We start from the raw sequence: 21,010 nt of genomic DNA on the forward strand, positions 1-21,010 counted from the left end.
AGAGAGAGAGAGAGAGAGAGAGAGAGAGAGAGAGGAGAGAGAGAGAGAGAGAAAGTTTTTAAACTTAAAGTTTAAACTTAAAACAGGATGCGTAAAGAAAGAATAGTTTGAAACGAACGTATGAAGATGCAATAATTCAATGGCGCGGAAGAATCATCTTCATTGTAATATGGGGAAACGCACGTCCCACCGTTCTCCCATAGGACTTTATTACGCCTCTTATGCAAGGAATACATTTCCCATGATAATGCGACAGTGCTGGTTTATCACGCGGTGATGGGGAGACGCGTACTTCGTGCGTGGAACACATGATAAATTTGATGAACTATCACATCTCGACAACAGCGAAATCAATTGAGCTGGCAGTTTATACCAGCCTGTACGCATGCTGGATATAACTAAAACTTTATATGGTTTTGTAACTCAAATTGAAATTTGTGCTACGATCGTTTTACTATAAATACTGGTTCAGCAAACAAGATGGTTTGTTTTTCATGAATGGTTTTTAACTAAATTGAGTTAAAATGGTAATTTTTTTTTCATTTACTCTTCTACTTTTGTGTTGTTATTTACGACAGATGGCCAAACTACTATTACCTATACTATTACTCTCCGGTCTGAGGCAATGCCACGTAAATGATCATTCAACTTTTATGGAATTTTTTTTCGCAGTATGATATCCGTTTTTCTTTTGAAGCAACTAAATGGATACCGCGAATATACCAATCGTTTATCAGGGAATACTCTGCACACTGCTTTGCGAAAAGCTTTTAGCCATTACAAGCTAGACGTGCATCGACAAAAAGGGGCGAGAGGAACATCTAGCCGCGGGCTCTAGAGGATCAGGAACAACAATTAGCACAAAAATACGTTCATTGTACTTAAATGGAGATGGCATTACTTCTGGGAAATTTAGTCCAAATTTGATGCAATGCTTAAAAAACCTAGTAGAATTGATGTGTATGTTTGTTTTACATATTTTATAATAAATCGTTGTTTTGATTTTAGCAATCATATTTTTCTATTTCATAATTTATATTATATAGAATATAAACAATGAATATTTTAATTGCGAGAAAATATTTGAAATTTTCATTATATTTGATTGTATGTAGAGAACATAATATAGTATAGCGTGTAATTCTTTCCGATATTTGTTTCTATCGGAAAATTGTATTTCTCTTTTTATTGATCCATTCGGTGATTCAATAGATAAAACCTTTTTGCGGATGTTAGCACGAAGGTATGCGCCAACTTTGAGCGTGGCAAGCAAAGTTTCGAGTGTTTTGCTCAAAAGGATTTAGCAGGATCAAGCAGCTACCCCTTTTAATTTAGGCTTCGACGCTCCTGAAAGCCGAGGGATAGAAAGCTCGTTTCACGCTCGTTTTGCAAACGTCTCGACTCTATTTATTTCTCCGTCGGCGATTCCTCTGGAAGCTTAGATATGATCCAGTATCTTTGTCGTATGGATAACTTTTCAGTTAAAAAATGAAAAGGGCAATTTTCTAATATTTATTGCTCAGAGAATTTTAATAAATCGTGAAATTAAATACACGATATATTTTATATTTAGAAAAGATTTTAAATCTAAAGCTTTTAGAAGAGTTGCAGAAATATTTTTCAAAAAATATCGAGCATGCTTAACGATTTTCAGTCAGACTATGTAATATTAATATTGAAATTCTTTATTGTATATTCTTTTATAAATATTTTTTAAACATATAAATGTACATTTTTTTCAATTTTTTCTTTACATAGAATAGTTAATACATAGAGTATATACATAGAATAATTAATTATTCTAAAAATTCTAAAAATATTATATATTACATTATGAAAACTTCTTACAAAATTATCTATGTGTGAATACTTCCTTTTTATAATTAATAAGATATTTTATTCGCGAATTTGTCTTCTACGAGGATAATTAATGTATCTTTTTGAGAAAGTTTACAATCGCGAGTTCATAATTGCGCTTTTACGCACGGTAGAGTCAGTTTTTATCCAAGTTCTTATGGTGTTATCCCATATGTGTATGTAATGGTTGTACAGCTATCTATATCACCATCGTTGGGAATGGCGAAATCGAATAGCCAGTGAAAATGGCTCGGTTGAGCTTCCGTGTGGGATAAACGGGAACCTAGCCGCTAACTTTATTCCCAACACGTGAGATTAACTCGACTCCGTGGCCGATACCTTGCACTTACTCCTCTATGCTCTATCCGCCTCTTAACCTTATTAGCTCCCGAATCGGATGAGGATCCGTTCGAGAAATTGGGACGGTGGTGAGTCCGCTTCTGGGGGTTCGTTAAGCTGAAACCACCTACGAACGTAGGAACGTGTAGTTGCACCTTCCGATCTCTTCTCTGTCGCCATCCTGTCCATATATTTTTCCATATCGCTTGTCTTCAACGTAGAATTCAATACTTCCAAACTATATATATAGCGCATATGCTAATACGAATATCTAAAATATAAAATATGTTTATATACTTTCTACACTAATACAAGTATGATGTATGGCAAGATGGTCAAGAGAGGGAGATGGGATGATGCTTGCGCGTGTATGCAATTCCTATTTCGCATGCACTTTTGTATAACGCATATGAAAAATCGTTATAAAATGCGAAACGTTTTATGTTGGCTTTTATGTTACTTTTTACGCCAAGCTGGACTTTAAACTATACGAAAACCGGAAAGGAGAAAACTTAAGGAGAAAACTTAAAAATAAAAGGAAGAAGAAATTTTCCTGATATGAATATAAAATGTAAAATTATTCATGTAATTGATGCATGAATGTCTAATAATATAATTTGTATCGTGACTTAGAAATCCGATACTCTTGACTTAGATTGAGATAAAAATAGCACTTAAGATAAAAAGACAAGTTATATAACATGTATGTGTCATGTAATATAATATTACACACACATCCGAGTCTAATAAAACATATATTCTTTCTTCTTTATATTTATTTACGTATATATGTACATAAAGAGAAGAAAGTTGGAAGTAAGAAAAATGTTTAAAGTTTTTCTCTGAATATCGAAATAGCAAAAGACCAAGCGTTATGAAAGAAACATGACCACACATTGCGATGGTTATATCCTCAAAGTTTGATCTGCGTACGAATTGCCAATTTGCTGGTGCGGTCAATGCAGTCCGATATCCGATGTCCGATCGTTACGATTAAAGATTCGCGATAACGCAATTAAGTGCCTGGCCAAAGACGTCTTTCTACTCTCGTACTTGGGATTTAAATAAAATCAATTTGCGCGAGCGTAGGCAAATGTTGACTCAAGGCATTTCAATGTGGCTGACTGCACGAGAGAGGGCGAGTGCTTTCCTGCCGCAAAACGGAGGGAAATTGTAGGTAGGAACGGTTCTGCCTGGCGTTTCGAGCCATTTGCAAACCAAATTGCCATTATTGATGGTAATAACCATACAGTCGAGACCACCTCCCCCTCGTATTCCCTCGTCCCTGATTTCGTTCCTTTCTTCGTCGTCCTGATCCTAGGCAATCCGCAGCATGCTTGACTCATCGACGATGTATCGGTTGAAATGTTAACTATATTCTTTTATGTCAATATAATCTCCGTCGAGCACAGCTCTAACCCTTCTTCCATTTTTTTGTTCATCTGCTTTCATTCCCATTTTTGTTAGACCGGTCTCTATCCATCTATTCGTTTATACAACAGATTTCCGATTTTTTACTTTTGCACGAACGAACTGCATGTCGAACCGTTCGAAAATCCGTGATTGCATTAATCATCACACTAATCGTCACGACGCGGCAATGCGACCAATATTCTACGTTATCACACGTTTCCATAAAACAGTTATTACTCGGAAAGCTCGACAGACATGAATTGGTAATGATTAATGTATTATTAACAGCTGATTCACTTTTCACGTCTGTATTAAGTCTCATTAATTATTATTAATCAAGTTGTAAACGCGATGGTAACAATATATCACACTTATAGATATAATGTATGCAGCCATTCATTGGGCAACATAATTAAAGAATAACACAAGAGATTGGGAAAATGTTATCACAATGAAAGGATGAATAAAACTACTGAATATTCTTACTATACTTAATGTTGGCAAATCCTTAATTCGTTAGCCTTAACAAGAGGTTCTACAGGGAGCCACTTTATAGTAAGTCTTGCGCATATATGAGCATGCTGCGATAAATCACGGCGTGATGTCTTGATAATGAGAGAAAGAGGAATCAAAACTGTAGAGAGAAAAAGAGATAAAACAGAGAGAGAGAGAGAGAGAGAGAGAGAGAGAGAGAGAGTAAACCTTTTTTGTCTAAAAGTTTCTCTTAAAGCGAATAGTATAGAATGCATGTAAATTGAATAAATATTTTAAAACGGATTTAGATATATCAAATTTAAATTGCGAAGTGAAAAGATTGCTCGTACGATAAATTAATTGAATTAGATCATTAATAATTACATCTCTCTTTTTGGTACGTTGGAGATAAGAGAGCTTGACGCGTTCGGATAATTTATTTAATAAGTCAATCTTAATTAGGGAAAACGAGTGAAAAAAAGGATAGAGGAAGGAGAGAAGTGAGAGAAGGAAAGAGAAAAAAGAGAGGAAGTTAAAAATAGTATTTGATCTATTTGAAAAGCAACAGTACGATTTCTTCTCGCGAGGATTTTTTCTTCATTTTTACATCTTAGAATCGAATTCGACGAAAGTATCAGTTGAGCAAATTGGACGATTATTTATATTCCTATCTCTAGCTGCATTTTCGTATTTGAAGATGAAGTCCGTCCGTTAGTCCATATTCTTATCAAAACCTTCCCCTTTTTCATGATTCTGACAAATCGATAAGGAACTTTTAACAGCAACGATTTTATGAAATGACATAATAAAACGTATTTCACTATATCCATCGAGCTCGATCATTTCATATTCGACTGTCGCGCCGAACTGAAAAAGTCATTCGATTATTTCGGATCGCTGCATATTACGAGATGAAGATACAATTTCCGATATTCATAGGCCAGAAATTTTGCGGGCATACAAAATGTAAAATTTGTAATGACGATGATAGAAAAGATCCGTGTTTTAAATCACAATGACGACTTTTTTATTGATTTCTTCTCATAGTTGCGGTTTTTTTATTTCCTCAGCATACACAATTGTACGCTTTCTTACGAAAATTCACGTATGTTCAATTCTACGACTATATATTAAGTTAGATTGTCGCGTTAAACGCGTGAAAAAACCCGGTGAGAAGAGGTGACAATGTGTTTCGCCGGTTGTGTCGCAACAAATTTCTATCTCTCGGTCGTATGTCGAGTGCAGCGTATCGAGAAGCAATTAACGTGCGTGGAGTTGTACGGAGCGATGCACTCTAGCTTCCGAAACGAATAAAAAGCTTCGACGATTGACGCGATCAATAAGCGCGCCTTTAACGCGGTATGTTTTCTCTCTTTTTCTATCTCTTTTTATAGTATCAGCGAATACACGAATATTACAAAATTGTGTTTTTGGAAATTTTACGAGGAAAATCGTGATATAATAATTCTTTACGGGAAATACTTTGAACAGAAAAAATTAATTTATATTATATATGAAATACCGTGGATCCTTACTTTTCAAACAATGTTTCGTTATTTATTTCGCGAATATTAAAAGCTTTTAGTAAAATAGATTAAAAAGTTTAATGCAATATATCGTAAAAATAACATATAAAGTACTCATTATTACTTATTTGTTTGAAGTATTTTACATTCTAAAAATTTCCTCATCTATGTGACAAATGATTCAACGATTCACAATATCAATGAAACATATTGACAATTTGCGTAATAAAATTACAGTGAATGTTTCAAATTTGAACATTGTGGAACAACGTACGATTGAATGTAATTAGATTGCATGGCGAAATATCGCAGACAGATGAGTAATGGAAAAAAGTTATCAGACTGAATGCAAAATTGTTGGTCGTTAATCCTGATCCGAAATGCTGAGCTAATGCTGATGTCCTATCTCTTAATCGTGAATACTGAAATTAGCAGGCAGAATGACCGAAAGAGGAAAAGTAGGTCATGAGTCTTGCACGTCCTGAGCCATCTAAATGCAATCTAAATCTGAGAATTTGAGAATTTAACGCGGTAATTATATTGTTACCAGCGAGAAAAAAATCGTAAATCAATTATGTGAATTCTTACACCAATCGTTATTTCAGAAATCGCTCCATTATTTCGAAAGTATCACAATTAAAATATTAAGTTTCTCAAATAAGAGCAAAAACTGCTTTTCAACTTGACTTTCAGTTAAGTTGCAAAATTTTTTTTAAATCATCCTTTTTAAGTTGTGACGTTTTGATGATTTTTTAAATAAATTAGTCACTTTTGATAAGAATGATAGGACAATGTTTATCTAATTCATTTTAGTAGTAATAATTTGAAAATTTGGTTTTTTGAGTTGTGTCATTTTTGAAGTAAGGGAATAAAAAGTTTTTTCTGAAAAGAAAATATCTCTTCAAATTTATTGTCCTATATCAATTTTAATATCATTTATAATTATATTCTTCTATTTACAATATGTATATTCTTCTCTTTGCGATATGTATACTTTTAAAGGCATTTGATCAAGCGAATAATTTCTTTTTCATGAAGTTCTGAAAACCATTCAATTTAAATTGAAACGATTTTGGCATTAACTTATCGCTGTGGTATTGTAACGTAAGAAACCCGTGAATAATCTTCGCAAGCGAGAGAGATCTCGCGCTACTCCTCGATTCATCTCGAGCTTCCGTTTGAATTGCGGAGGTATCAATGGAATGACACTGAAGAACTGTTTCATTCTCGAGTGCTTCCTTCGTCTGACGCAGCTCGACGATCGTCCGGAAAATTACCTACAGCCCCTTTCCCTTTCCCCTCACTTTCCTCGCTTTCTCGTGTCTTTTCTACGTAAACCCCAGAAGAAATCACTGCAGTGACTGTAGGAAAGATTCGCGAGCGTAACATAATCGTGGAATCAAGGACAAGCGCTGATGCGATCGCTAGGGGGGGGATGTAAGTTATGGTGTATCTTGCAATCCCCAAACGGCACGAATGGCGACAGTTCCGTCTGCTTCCTATAAAGCCAGAGCGTACGCTGGCCATACGGACGATTCGGGTCTCTGATTGCAAAATCCGATCGATTCCCTTCGATTGGCCCATTCGTTGTAACGTCCGATGGAAATCGCTTCTGCCGCGCCAGAATCGCAGCTTGCCAATCTTCGTCGTTCCGCGGGCGATACTGGGAGAACGGGATATAGAGGTTCGACACGCTCTCTCGCTGACAAATGGGCTCTGGCCTTTGGGAAATGAGTGGTGACTCCGTTGCATGATCGCAATTATGTTCACAAGCTTATCTGCGATGCTTGCATTTAATATCAGTCCTTTGGGACACAAATTATTTTTACTTTTATACCGATCGATTTACATTTTGCTCAGTGAAATTTCCAGATTATAAAACGTTCGATTTTATCTACTTAATTGTTATCTTTCAATTGTTATCCTAATATAATAATATATATGACATGGTCTAGCAATAAAGTTTTGGGTTATATATAGTAATAAAAAAACACAGATATCTTATACTAAATTATTTTATTTTATTGAAGTAGTGAGACAGCGAGGATATTCAGAAGAATATAACGAGAGAACTCTGAATAACATTCTAATTATGAATTTTTAAAAAATTTTAGGATTGTGTTAAAAATGTGTGAAATGTATGAGAGATTATTATATATGAAAGATCAAACAATTTTGTTATCTGAAATATCTGTTTTTTTTATTGCTGTAGGAATTTCATTGTCAAACCATGTATTTTCATTATTCTCTCGAAGTTAATGCAAAATGTTGAAAAATTTAATATCTTTATTTTGAAACATGATATTATAAAGATGGCCAGCGTGCGAAAAGATGATCTAGAATATTTTGTTTTTCACATTATATATGTTAACATATTTCATATTTTATTACATATTTTATATGTTGTTATATATTTAAATTTAGTTATATACTTCTTTATTCGCAAAGTTGTATGTAGCTTTTACTTTTCCTGATCGTACCAACCAGATGTGACATCGGCTTATCTCATTTTACATGAACAATAAATGTGATTTCTTTCTATCTTACACGAGGGTGGGATTTGGCAAAGCAGAGGGAAAATACGAATGAAAAATTCTATCCTCAAAGTCTAGAAATGTGCCGGTTTACGTTTAGAGAGATGTTATATCAGGAACAGTAGGGCAAACTAGATCGGCCCCGATCTTCTTCGCCATCTGCTCACTTGCCCCGTTTTTTACAATCTCTTCGTCGAGCCGTGCAATTCACGCGACACATTTTGTTATTTCTCGTCGTTCGGTACGGTGGAATAATAGAACACTCTTGGATTCAACAGGATTTCTGTATGGTCCATATACTTGTAAGAATAACGAGGCGCATGTATCGATTGTGCCAACAGAAACATGTGCATGTAAAATTTAAAACGTAATATTTCTAGATAAATTTTGATTCGTTTACATACATATGCATATCATTGCAATTTTTTTTGCGTTGGGAAAGTAACTTAACTAGATTTTATATCGTTTCATTTATTATTGGCCATATATTACAGGAATTATATCAAAGAAATAACTGCAATATAAAAAAGCTATCTTTAATTTATATTTTTATTGCACAATAGTAATTATTAACTATTAATTGAGGCATACTTCAAGTTTGTACATAACATATAAACATTCTTAACATATAAATATTTTTAACAATAAATGTTATTGTGAGAAATAAATTTTTACACTTTAATCTATACCAACTTCAATCATTTCACGATTTAAGTTGTTTTGAATATTATTATAAGATTATGCTCTTTTACTATTTTTTTATATCTTAATTTTTTTCATTTAATAATTATCATATTCAAGATATTCTGACGAACCCCGTATGATCGATAATATTTTATATATTATATTAAATTAAAATATCTTATATTAAATTTATCTGTGCAATATGTCTGTGTTATTAATTATACGTTGCTTTATTTCATTTATAGAAGGTAATAAAATCCTCGTTTCAAGTGTAAAGGCATGGCTCAGGTGCGATCAGCCAGCTATTAAATTGCAATCTAAGTAGTCGCGCTATACCAACCGCGATAGTCCATGCGCTATCGACCCAACGTAATGCGACCATTGACGAAATAACAGCAAAACTTGGTGACAATCGAATACTCGCGAGAGAGAACTCGCCCAATCTACCCGCTTACGCTCGCTGCCGCTTGTTCCATGCACCATTATCGTATATTCCGTACGGTATCGAACTTCCCCCGCAACCGACCGCACACGACAGTCACCGATATCTACGGTGGATGATACTAACGAAGCAGTATCGCACTCATAAAATGTTCCCCTCATGGCGGTTCTTTTTAACTGCGGAAATACGCGCGTCGTATCAGTCTGATACCGACGAAACCAAAAAAAAAAAAGGTAGAAAACGATCGCGTTGTCGAATAGCCGAGCGCGAACGAGTTACCTATTACTCCTGATTTTTCGCTGCGAGTGAAACGACATAAATGAGATAAATACGAATCGAATTTCATTTATGCGCATACGCACACCGCAATATTCGTATACCGCAATATTCCGGCGTTGAAACGGCGGCAGCCTTTCTGCTTGTGATAAATGGAACGCAAAATTTGCAGTGATGTAATAAATGTTAAACGTCCGTGACGTTTGCACTTGTCTGGTATGTGTATGAGACATGATTTATATTCTATTTATTCTCTTGAACTTTTACAATGAATTGCTGCAACGGCATGATAATCTGCAAAAGTGCTTAAGTTGTCGAGAAATTTGTTTTTTATTATATATATATATATATTGAGAGTACAAATTAGTTCGATTCATTTTTTTGTGCATTTATTTCAAAACAAAATGAATGAAGAACAAATCAATTAAAGTATTGTCCATCGCTGCCTACTACTTTTTCCCATCTCTCAGGCAATTTTCGAATTCCATCTCGAAAAAATGACTCGTCTTTGGAGGCGATCTAATTTTGGAGCCAATTTCGATTTCTGCGAAAGAAATGAACCGGTGACTTGCCAAATCGTGTTGCATCCTTCGGAACAATCAGTAATCAGAAGGAGAATGTCCGGAGAATACGGCGAGTGCAGTAAAACATCCCATTTGAGCGTTTCCAAATATTTTTTTACTTTAGCGACATGAGGCCGAGCGTCATGAAGAAGAATAACTTTATCATGTCTTTGCTCGTATTCCGGCCGTTTTTCTCACAATGCATGGTTCAAACGAATCAATTGTAGCTGATACCGATCGCCCGTAATGGAATCGCCAGGTTTCAGCAGCTCATAGTAAACAAGACCCTTTTGGTTCCCACCAGATACAGAGCATGATCTTCGAACCATGAATGTTCGGCCGTGGTGTTGAGGCAATTGACCGGATTTAGCATAATATTTTTTTCTTTTTGGAGTTATCGTAGAATATCCACTTCTCATCTCCAGTCACAATCCGAAAATCTTGCAAAAAATGCAAAAAATCTTTTCTCTGTTATCTTCGAATCAGCTGTTCGCAAGTGAAAAATTGCGTCTCTCGGTTTCAGTTCACCCAATTTCCTTGTTTTTGAATCATTCCCATGGCTCTCAATCGTACAGAAAGGCTTGTTAAGTTACTCCCAATGATTCTGCAAACTCCTCTTGTGTTTGATTCTGATCTTCTTCGAGTGCCTCTAATTCTTTGTCTTCGAATTTTTTTGACTATCCAAAGCGAGGCTTGTCTTCAACCCTGAAATCTCCATCCTTGAAACGTCGAAATCATTCCCTACATGATTTATCAGTTGGAGCACCAGTGTCACCATAAACTTCGACAAGCATTCGATGGGCTTCAGCTGCACTTTTCTTTCAATTAAAGCAGAAAATCAAAACCTCCCGCAAATGCTGCTTGGCTAACACAAAATTCGACATTTCAAACACAGTAAAAATCAAGGTTTTTGTATGAAACTCAAAGCGATATAAACTGAATATTATTAGCAGATGTTTAACCTCTCTGAAACTGCCAAAATCAGCTGTCACTATGAACATTCACAGCTGGAGCTATCTTTAGGGAAACGGACCGAACTAATTTGTACTCTCAATATATATATATATATATATATATATATATAATTTCCCAGATTTATTTATAATTACATTTTCTTATTATAAAGTAGCAAATGAGTATAAAGAAAATACAATCATATAACGAAATAAATTTCTTTGTACTTTTGACGTTCGTTCGATGACATATCGAATATATAGATTTTTTGAATGCAAGCACATTCCTATTCTTAAACATATTACCTACTTATATAACTGCAAACTCACGAGATAAATTCTTTGATGTTATTGTAAGACTTGTGATAAGTCAGAATAATTCTTTCATGTGTAATTTATCACTGACGAAATCTCGCAACCCATTTTTATGGCCGGCTTTAGGTGGTTAGCGGAAATATCGAAGGAGGTCGGAAAACCTAGGAAACTTTTCATTCCGATTTCTACTGGAACACGGTACGCGTATCGTTTTCCGGCCTCATAAATCCTGCCAACTTTTGCTTCGCAACATCGCCAGTGTTACACAGTGGGAAAATATCTCCCTCAAAATCATAGAAATCGTTGACGTGTGTATACGCTCGTGCGACCCCGTTTAGTCGAGTACTTTGATTCTGATGCTTCTTGAATTAACATTTTTTTTTCTGTTAATATCATTATAAGTCGACCTTTTATATACAGGTATATATTACATCCATTAATGTATATGATGACGATAATTCGTGCGTGCGCGCGCGCGCGCGCGTGTGTGTGTGTGTGTGTGTGTATCTCATTTACATTAATTTTTGGAATATTTTCGTTAAATTTTTATGAAAGCGATAGGAATAAAAAGCTCTAGCACATAAAATTTGACGTTTTTCTTCATTTAATTTTTCATATTAATTTTTTAAATCTTCTCATAATTTTAGCTGTTTCCTTAAATATACTTTTATTCACGAAACGCTATAGCTAAAGAATTCCTATTTACATTTATTGCGGGGTCACATCTTTAGACGTGCAACACTTGAATGTAACATTCCTTGGCGCGGTCATCTGTTCACTGTAAATCTTTATTCAGTGAAGCTTCCCGAATTCTGTAGCTGCAATGTAGCAGCAGTCTCTTCACTGGACGACGTGCACCATTGTGTACCATTCCGACACGTATCTTTGTCCATTCGAGTGCGCTTTTGAGATGCGTTACAGAAAGAGAGATTGTAGAGAGGATGTATCTCCAACAACGTCGATACTGATCCTCTGACACGGGGGAGCCTTAAACTGCCGGCGAATAGAATCTGACGGAGCGAGGAGGAAACAACATGCTGAAACAGAAGTCTATACGTTCGACGTCACAGGATCAGTCCTGTGTAAGTGCACGTATGTGCGTCCGTATAGCACTCGGCGTAACGTATCTTACCTATGGTCTGGTGTTATCGTGGTTGCGCAGCTTGCTCTATTCCACGGTTACGAATACCTAGTATCTGGTATGCAAATTTATCGCGGAAGCCGCATAAGTTTAGCATACATTTCTTGTTTTCGAGTGAACTATAGAGAATCACGAATATAGAAGGAAGAAGAAAAAGAGAAAGAAAGAGGAAGAGGTGGGGAAAGGAGGCAAAGAGAAAAGAGAGACAGAAAGGATGTTAGCTAAACGTGGAGAGAATGCAGAAAGAAAAGAGGGCGCAGATACAAGCGATGGGACCGTGGAGTAATAAAGAGCAAACGATGGGGACAAAACCACGTTACTTGAAGTGGTACGGACTTCTATCCATTTTTTTTTGTTTCCAGTCTCCGCTTTACGATTCGTGGCGTAGTGGCGACTAGGAGGAGGATACAGGACAGGAGGAGGAAAAGGCCGAGTCGTGTATGTCGTTCCTAGTTTTGTTTATAGTCTTCGCGTGAGGGTGGCTCATAGCGGCCAACGATGCGTTAAAACGAGTAGTCCGGACCATGCTGGACTTTGCAAATGGGGATGCAAACTGGCTTCCCTCCCCTTGTTCGTGGATCTTTGTGCGCAAATAACTCCGCCACAGGCCAACGGTCATTTAAAGGGGGCGGTCATTTCATGGTACTATTGTTGTTGCCCCTTTCTGTCGTGTCTCTCGACATACCTCCTCTCCCGTAAGTCACGCTAATACAAATTCGTTGATCGAAAAGGCGAGGTCGCCAATCGCATTAATTCGATTGTTCTTGAAACGCATTGTTTTCGATATGTAATTTAACAGTAGAATCGTTGATGATGCCATTTCGGCTTTACTAATCATTTAAATTTTTTTATTTTATATTAAATTTATATATTTTTATTTTATATTAAATATACATTATAAAATAAAATGTTGGAAATATGTGAATATAATACAAATAATATAAATAATAGCAAAATAAATTTTTATTAACTGAAAAGGGTAGAAAATTAGTTTATTTTTTTATACTGACTTTCGGTGTTTTATATTTTATCTTTCATAATTTCTTAATTACATGTTGATTGGAAATAAACTAAACTGAGTAGAAAATACGAGTATGTCAGGAATATTACGTCGAATCTTTAATTTTTTGCACACTTTCGATGCAATTTGCATCTTCAAAAGTTCTAGCAGTTCTCTCATTATGAAAATTGAACAAAGAATTATGATAATGAATATTGACAGAAAATGAATTGCAGATATTGTGATATATATTGTATTAAAGTGTTACGTATCTTTTAAATATTTTTGTAACTGTGATGCTCGAATCTGGAAGATTCGAGAAATCACGGAATTGGGGATTCGTTATTAGATAATTTTCTCGATTGTGCTTCGCTTCTTTTTCTTCGGAAGATTAAGAGAACGTTCGTTGTACACTTCATTGAAAAATGAAGCACTACGGGATATACTCGCTTGAGACACGCGCGCCTGTTCGATCGCCTCGCATGATCGCGAGTCATAAATCAGGTTGGTGATTAAGGCACGCTTGTACATACACACCTATTGACACATCCAGCGATCGAGTGTGCACGGATGGAATTTTCGTCAGAATGAAGAAAGAGCTGACATCCCCGCCGTGCCGTCGCGGTTGGGGATAGTTTACTTCCAGTACTGACTGCTTTCGACGTTCAACACTTTATCTTTCATGTTAGTTACATGTCGATACTTGAGAGTAAACTATCGAGTAGAGAATATGTCAAGAATATTACATCCTTTAGTCTCTTGCACACTTTTTGATGCAACAATTAATGTAGGTATTGTATAATATATATATATCTGCCCAATAATTATCAAAATATAATAATTTTGATGGAGATTTTTAAGAAAAACTTTTTAAAGAAAATATTGCATTTTATATCAATATTTATATCAATCTGATCTGAGATATCTATGCTGTTTTATGCTAATTTTTTATGTAACTTTAAAGAAATTTATTGAATTTCATAAGTATTAAGTATTTCTAAAAGAGACAATTGATTTTTTCGGTTTTAAATTTGCGCTACATTATCCGTTAATTATATCATTTTCTTGAAGAAAAAGAACCGCATTATCGATTTTATCAAACTATGATATCGTACGTTTTATGAAAAAGAACATTGAAAGAGACTTGCGTGATGTTCAAGGAGAAAAGGAAAAGCCAATTCATTGAACGAGAAGCTTACTTACCCGTTGCTTTCATCGCATTTATTCGTGCACGACTTCCGACATATGACATTCGCGTTTCGTGCATCTATTCTTTCATAAACAAAAACTTCGTTCTCTTCTTCGCTTTTCGCCCAGGATTTTATATCGTATGCATCCCTTCTTATGCTCCTTTCCTCCTCGCATTACCTTCACCTGAATAAATCGGTATTTCCGAACGATACTTACGCGCTTTCGTGCACACGCGTGGTTTTAATGAGAAGCATAACTCATTATATTTTTCAGGGAACGAGACGCAGAGATGAAAAGTCTCGACGTAGCATGGAGAGTGCATTTGCCTCTCTGTACTCAGGAGAGTTGATTGCGTCATGGCTCCTATTACGAACTTTATAGCGTTGCACTTACATACCTTTAGAGTAATTTAATTTGGCGGGTGCGATATTCAATTTGCCCAGTCGATTAAGGCAAGTTAAATTAAATTTAATTGATCTTCAAAATTGAAATATAATATACGATAGTAAATGTTGTTATATTTTAAGACAATTAAATGATCGGATAAATGGATTGATAAGTTTTTGTTCTTCACAAAAACATATCGACATTACGGTAATTACTAAAACTATAATGAATCAACTCTTAAAAAAAATATGTGACAAAAATATGTGTTGGAAGTTGACTGTTATATTTATTACTATTAGTAATAAATATTGTTAAATCAGTAGATTGTATTTAATTTTTGTACAAAATGTGACAACAAGAGCATTATGCTTGTTTTATCGGATGAGTATTCAGAGTTTTATTGTTTTTATGACTGGATAAAAATGCAATTTTACAGAGGCGAGTTAAAAAATATTTCAATCTAATCGAAAAGCGAGAATGTGCATTGGAAAAAAATTTTATGTATATTCGAATTTACGGACATAGTTACAGTTTAATAACGATTGAAATGTATCTGAAATTTTGAAATTAAGACTAATCGAATTTCAGACGTATCAGGCAACGTGATAAAACCTGAGTTGAATAAATAATTATTATTTATTATTACCGTGTTTTCATATTCATGAATATTAATTTTTATATGTCCAATAAATTTCCGAAAAGTGCATCGATAATATCTACGCTCATTAATAATCTCATTACGAAATATTGATCTCACGGGATACAGATTCTTTTCCTAATAAAAAAATATGCGGTAATTATGAAGTTGTTTATCGTTGAAAATTTGGAAGACATAAAAAGAGTATAATTAAATATATTGAAGACTTATTTTTCAATTAATTACTATAATAATAAAAGATAATAACAATTTGTTTAAAATTTCCGTTAAAATAAATGAATTCAACATAAATGAACATAATCATATCTGAACATAATTCTATCATTAATATCTGATTTTACGATACATTGTTATTGAGAACAATATTAGAGTATACACTATTCGAAAATTGGAAGCAAATTGAGGGTTACGGTATACAAAATGCGATAAGAATAATATAGCATAGCATAAGACTGGATCAATGAACATCCATAAATCGTCATATCGATTTACATAACATGCTCTCATTGGTCTATATGATTTTATACTAGCTATGTCTATGTATTTTGTGTGTATAGTATCCAATAAAAGTAGAAAGAAACATCGCGAAAGCGATCGCAGCATCACGTCGATTATTTTCACTTGCATTGCGAGCACTTCGTGTCTACGCGAGATGTACTTTTCGATATATCTATCGCGAATGAGAACACGGCAAGGCATTTCGAGATTTTAATTTGCGTACCCACAAGCAGGCGCCGGCAAATATAGGTATATGTTAAACAAACGTCGGCGTGGCTGCGTAAAACGACGATGAGAACGACTAGACGGCGAAAGGATGGAGTAGCGATGCTGCGCGACGGATTGCAGTCGGATACGCAGAGAAACGCGCCGCGTAACGAGGTGTGTAGGCGGAATTTGTTATCCATACGTACGCACGTATACGTCTGCATATATACGCCTGGCCGATATTTCATCCGATAAGCGTGCAGGATAGCGACGTGGTTGACGGTGGCAAAAAGGGTGGTCGGAACACCACCGACCAAAAGGGAAGCTGGAAAGCAGATCGGATTCGCCGTTATTGCTCCTTTGAATCGGAATACCATGGCGATTCGTTCTCATCCCTCTTTCCCCTCTCTCTCCCGCATTCTCTCCTTCTCTTTTTCCCTCTAGTTATTCCTTTCGTTCTTTATCAGAGAGCGAGAGGAATACCTTTTTCTCTTCCTTTCTCTCTTTTCCTGGTACACTGCCTGAACATACGCCGTCTGTAAATCTAGACGCGAATGCGTCTCTGTCCGGATTACAAATCGAAAGCGGTTTAGCTACTTGCCTTTCATAAAGAGGAACGAACACGTACGCATAGACATACGTCCAATCTCGGTCTACCTTGGCGGCTCCTGCGCTCTCCCGTTACCTCCGCGGAACGCGCTTCTTCCACCAATACAGCCCGGGCACCCGCGTTCGTCTTTTACATGCGCGTAGCAGCCGCGACTCGATTACACGGGAGAAATAAATCGAGTTCTACGTGAACGGACTTGACAATTCTGGAAAAACTCCGCCGGTAACCGCGGCTCGTAAAACAGACTTGTGGAATGTTAAAAAGACGCGCGCGCTTGGGAGAGGAAGTGCTCATTATGTATATATTCAGAAATTCTTCGCGTTCCCACATACTATCGCGACACGTGTTATTGTTATTGTATTCGACATACGTTTCAAGATTGCTAATGACTGCCGATGTATAATAGCATAAATGCAGTTAATTTTAGACTTTGAACTCTCGCATGTTTAATGATGGTTTATTTATGCTTACCGATAAGCATCCCTATAGCTTGTAATATGAAGAAAGAAGCAACTATTAATCTAATTAAAATCTATATTAATATTATTTCATATAATAATATTAAAATTATGTATGTAAATTGTATGTTAATATCTTACAAAAACATGCTATTTTATTAGACTTTTTAATGAAGCTTTAATATATGTTTAATATTTAAATTATATTTGTTTACAAAATTACTTATTTAATATTTGGAAAGGTTGATAAAGGTTTCGTTTTTGCTTTATTCGATTGTATTATGTTTAATATAAACTATTGTGAATTTTAGTAGTGGCATGTTAATATTACAACTTGCCGATCTACATCTTTTTCCTCGGTGAATCTATATTTCATTGGCGAATACACCAGTCACGTTTCCAAGATACGAGAAGTGAACCGCATCTCTAGCGCTGATTCGCTGTAATATAAACGAGCTGAGAGTAACTTGCGACGGATACCGCGGAGTCATTCGCGGTGCGAATAAAGTCGAACGGTGCACGAGATACGAGAGAAGGGAAGCGAGAGAAGAATAAAAAGAGACGAAAGAATTATCGAAGAAATAAAGAGGAAATATCTCTAGGCGGCAAAAGGAAGAAGCAGATCAATGATAAGTCCTTGCGGGCGCAATCCAACGAAGCCGTGAAACAAAGCTCCCTGTGATTCCGGAAGCAGCTGGTAACGTGACTCGAGTGATTCAGCGAAACCATAACACTACCTTATTACTAACTCCTTGTCTTCGCATTTTGCGTCTGTATAAGGTATGATAATCTCCGCATTGCAATGCGTGTCGTATATACGATGAGATATGAGAACATTAAGGGCATAAAGCATCGTTTATAATAAGATTTTAAAGCGTAAACCTTAAGCTCAAGCTTTAAACCATAAGAAATTGAATAATCACAGTTAAATGTGCAGAGGAGAATAATCGACTATAATTGCAATTGTGAATTTCTTACGGTTCAAGACTTAAAACTTAAGTTTTTCACCTTAAAATCTCATTGTAGACGCCGCTTTAAGTAACGCAAAGTTCCGCGCCAATCCTATATCGGAAGTGTCTCTTAATGTCAAAGCAATATGTCTTGGATAACATTTACAGAGATTCACAGACATTGATAAAATTTTTTGATTTCCATTTTCTGCTTTTCTCTTTCTTGATATTTTTTTTGTTCAACCGCATGAGAGATCACTCGTATATTTCTAAGAAAGAGATTTGCGAGCATGAACGCGCGGTGTATTTCTAAAGTCGAAGCGAAATAATCATGGAGGTGGAATACCTCCTTGCGAAAGAGTTGGAATCGGATCCCGGATAAATCCTTGAGGGTGCAATCTGGCCGAGTGGCGGAACAAAACGCGGCGCACCTGCGGACTAGGAAACACCTTGAGTAACGTGACTCGGGTGTCTTGCGATGAAACCATAATATTATCCGATGCTCTTCATCTCGTTCATCCCTGTGCAATCACTAAGGACAAAGTGGAAAGAGACGCTTCCTGATAGCCGGCGAAATCGGATCGTGGAAAGGGAAAGCATTTCGGCAATCGCGGGACAGGGACACCGGATAAGGTCCGACGCCGTTAGGGGAGATGTCCGCTTCATCCGCGAAGCGGATTACTGATAAATCCTCAACTGCACTCCGATCATTTATCGCCGATAAATCGCCAGGCGTGCCGTTTAATTCCGTTAAAAATATATGTATACATCTCGTGCCCGCCATACGTCACGTCGTTTGTCCAAATCATGAATATGCGCGATGAAACCGAGAGGGCAAATGGCAAAATCACCCGTGCACATTTCATCTAGATACTTCGCGTTTCGTATACGAAAATATAATTCTGTTTTATATGTGTGATATTCAAATTCCAAATATTAAAAAAATGGAAACAATTGACCGGATTTCTTGTTTTTTATTCGATTTGTTATTGCTGTTATTAGGCACATTACTATGATGGAATTATTGAGAGTATTTAATTAAATTACGGTATGTATAAACCCATAATTAATTTTTTCGACTGTATCGCTATGTATTAGTTAGAAATGACTATTCATTGATGTAACTTACATTTCAAAATATAATGAAATTAGTACATTTAGTTGAAATAACTTTTTACAACGGATTTAATTATATCCGATTAAATAACAACAAAAAAAATCTATAATTATTGTAAGAACTTTCTTAAAATTGACTTTAACCTTTGATTCTCCTTATAAAGTCAATTTGACACGTGATTTGAATAAACTCACTTTGCCTTGGATCTAAAATTGAGTATTTATTGTCGAAAATAAAATTTGAAAAACTTAAGCCGTTTCTAAGAAATCTTGCAGACGATCAATATTGAAATTAGAAAGTAGTACTATTTAATAATAGCAAAAATAATGTTAAGTAAAAATATGAGGATTCTATACACGATAACTCAAATATAGATAACTGAAAAATACTATAAGCTATTTAAAATTTTATTGTATAACTTTTAATTTATTTCTTCATTATTACGCTAGAAGAGACATATAAATTATAAATTTAGAGACATATAAATTTATATATATATTATAAATTTTTCATGATACTACGCGATTTATTATATCCGATGTGATTTAAGATGTGTTGTCTCAAATCTTAATTTACCATATTGGTAAACTGCACTAAACTATCACGGAGCAAGTTCGTTGGCTATCCCAGTTATCTCGTTTTCCTTTATATCGTCAGCGATTTTGTGCCAATGCTATATGATCGCGAATAAATCCTCTGGGATGCAATCTGGTCAACCTGTGACAGTGGCTCGTATTCCGAACACACATTTATCAAAGATGCAACATCTAGCCCCATTTAATCTGTACAGTTGAAACGTCACATCTTTGATAAATGCGAACTCTAGATACACGGATTCGGATAACACAGCGCACTTCTACGATCCTTGAAAGCGCAGTGGTAATAATTATGCGTCGATGAAAGCCAGCTGTCATTGCCTCTAACTTCAACATCTTCCTTGCATCCGATTATTGATTATTACTTATCCAGATATTTTTCAAATATTTCAAGAATTTATTCATATTGTTAAAATTAAAATGCGTTGATTTTCATAAAGATTATTTTTTGTGTGTACATAAATCGATAACGTTCATATCGCGTATTTTCAGACAACGAGAATGAACATCATCATCGTGCAACATCTCGTGGTACGTTGCTCCAGCGTACAGGTCTCAAGTGGCGAATAAATCTGAAATAAAGATCCTCGAGAGTGCAAACTAGACAAATTGGCAAAGCAGGACAAAAAGAGAGAGAGAAAGAGAGGAAGAGGAGAGGAAGGGGGAGAGAAAGAGAGAGAGAGAGAGAGAGAGAGAGAGAGAGAGAGAGAGAGAGAGAGAGAGAGAGAAGACGACGGACGGACGGACGACGACGTACGTACGACGACGACGAACGTAACGTAACTAACTAACTACTACTACTACTACCGTTACCTTACCTT

Source organism: Atta cephalotes, assembly GCF_000143395.1.
Source record: "Atta cephalotes unplaced genomic scaffold scaffold00009, whole genome shotgun sequence".
Lineage (NCBI taxonomy): Eukaryota > Metazoa > Arthropoda > Insecta > Hymenoptera > Formicidae > Atta > Atta cephalotes.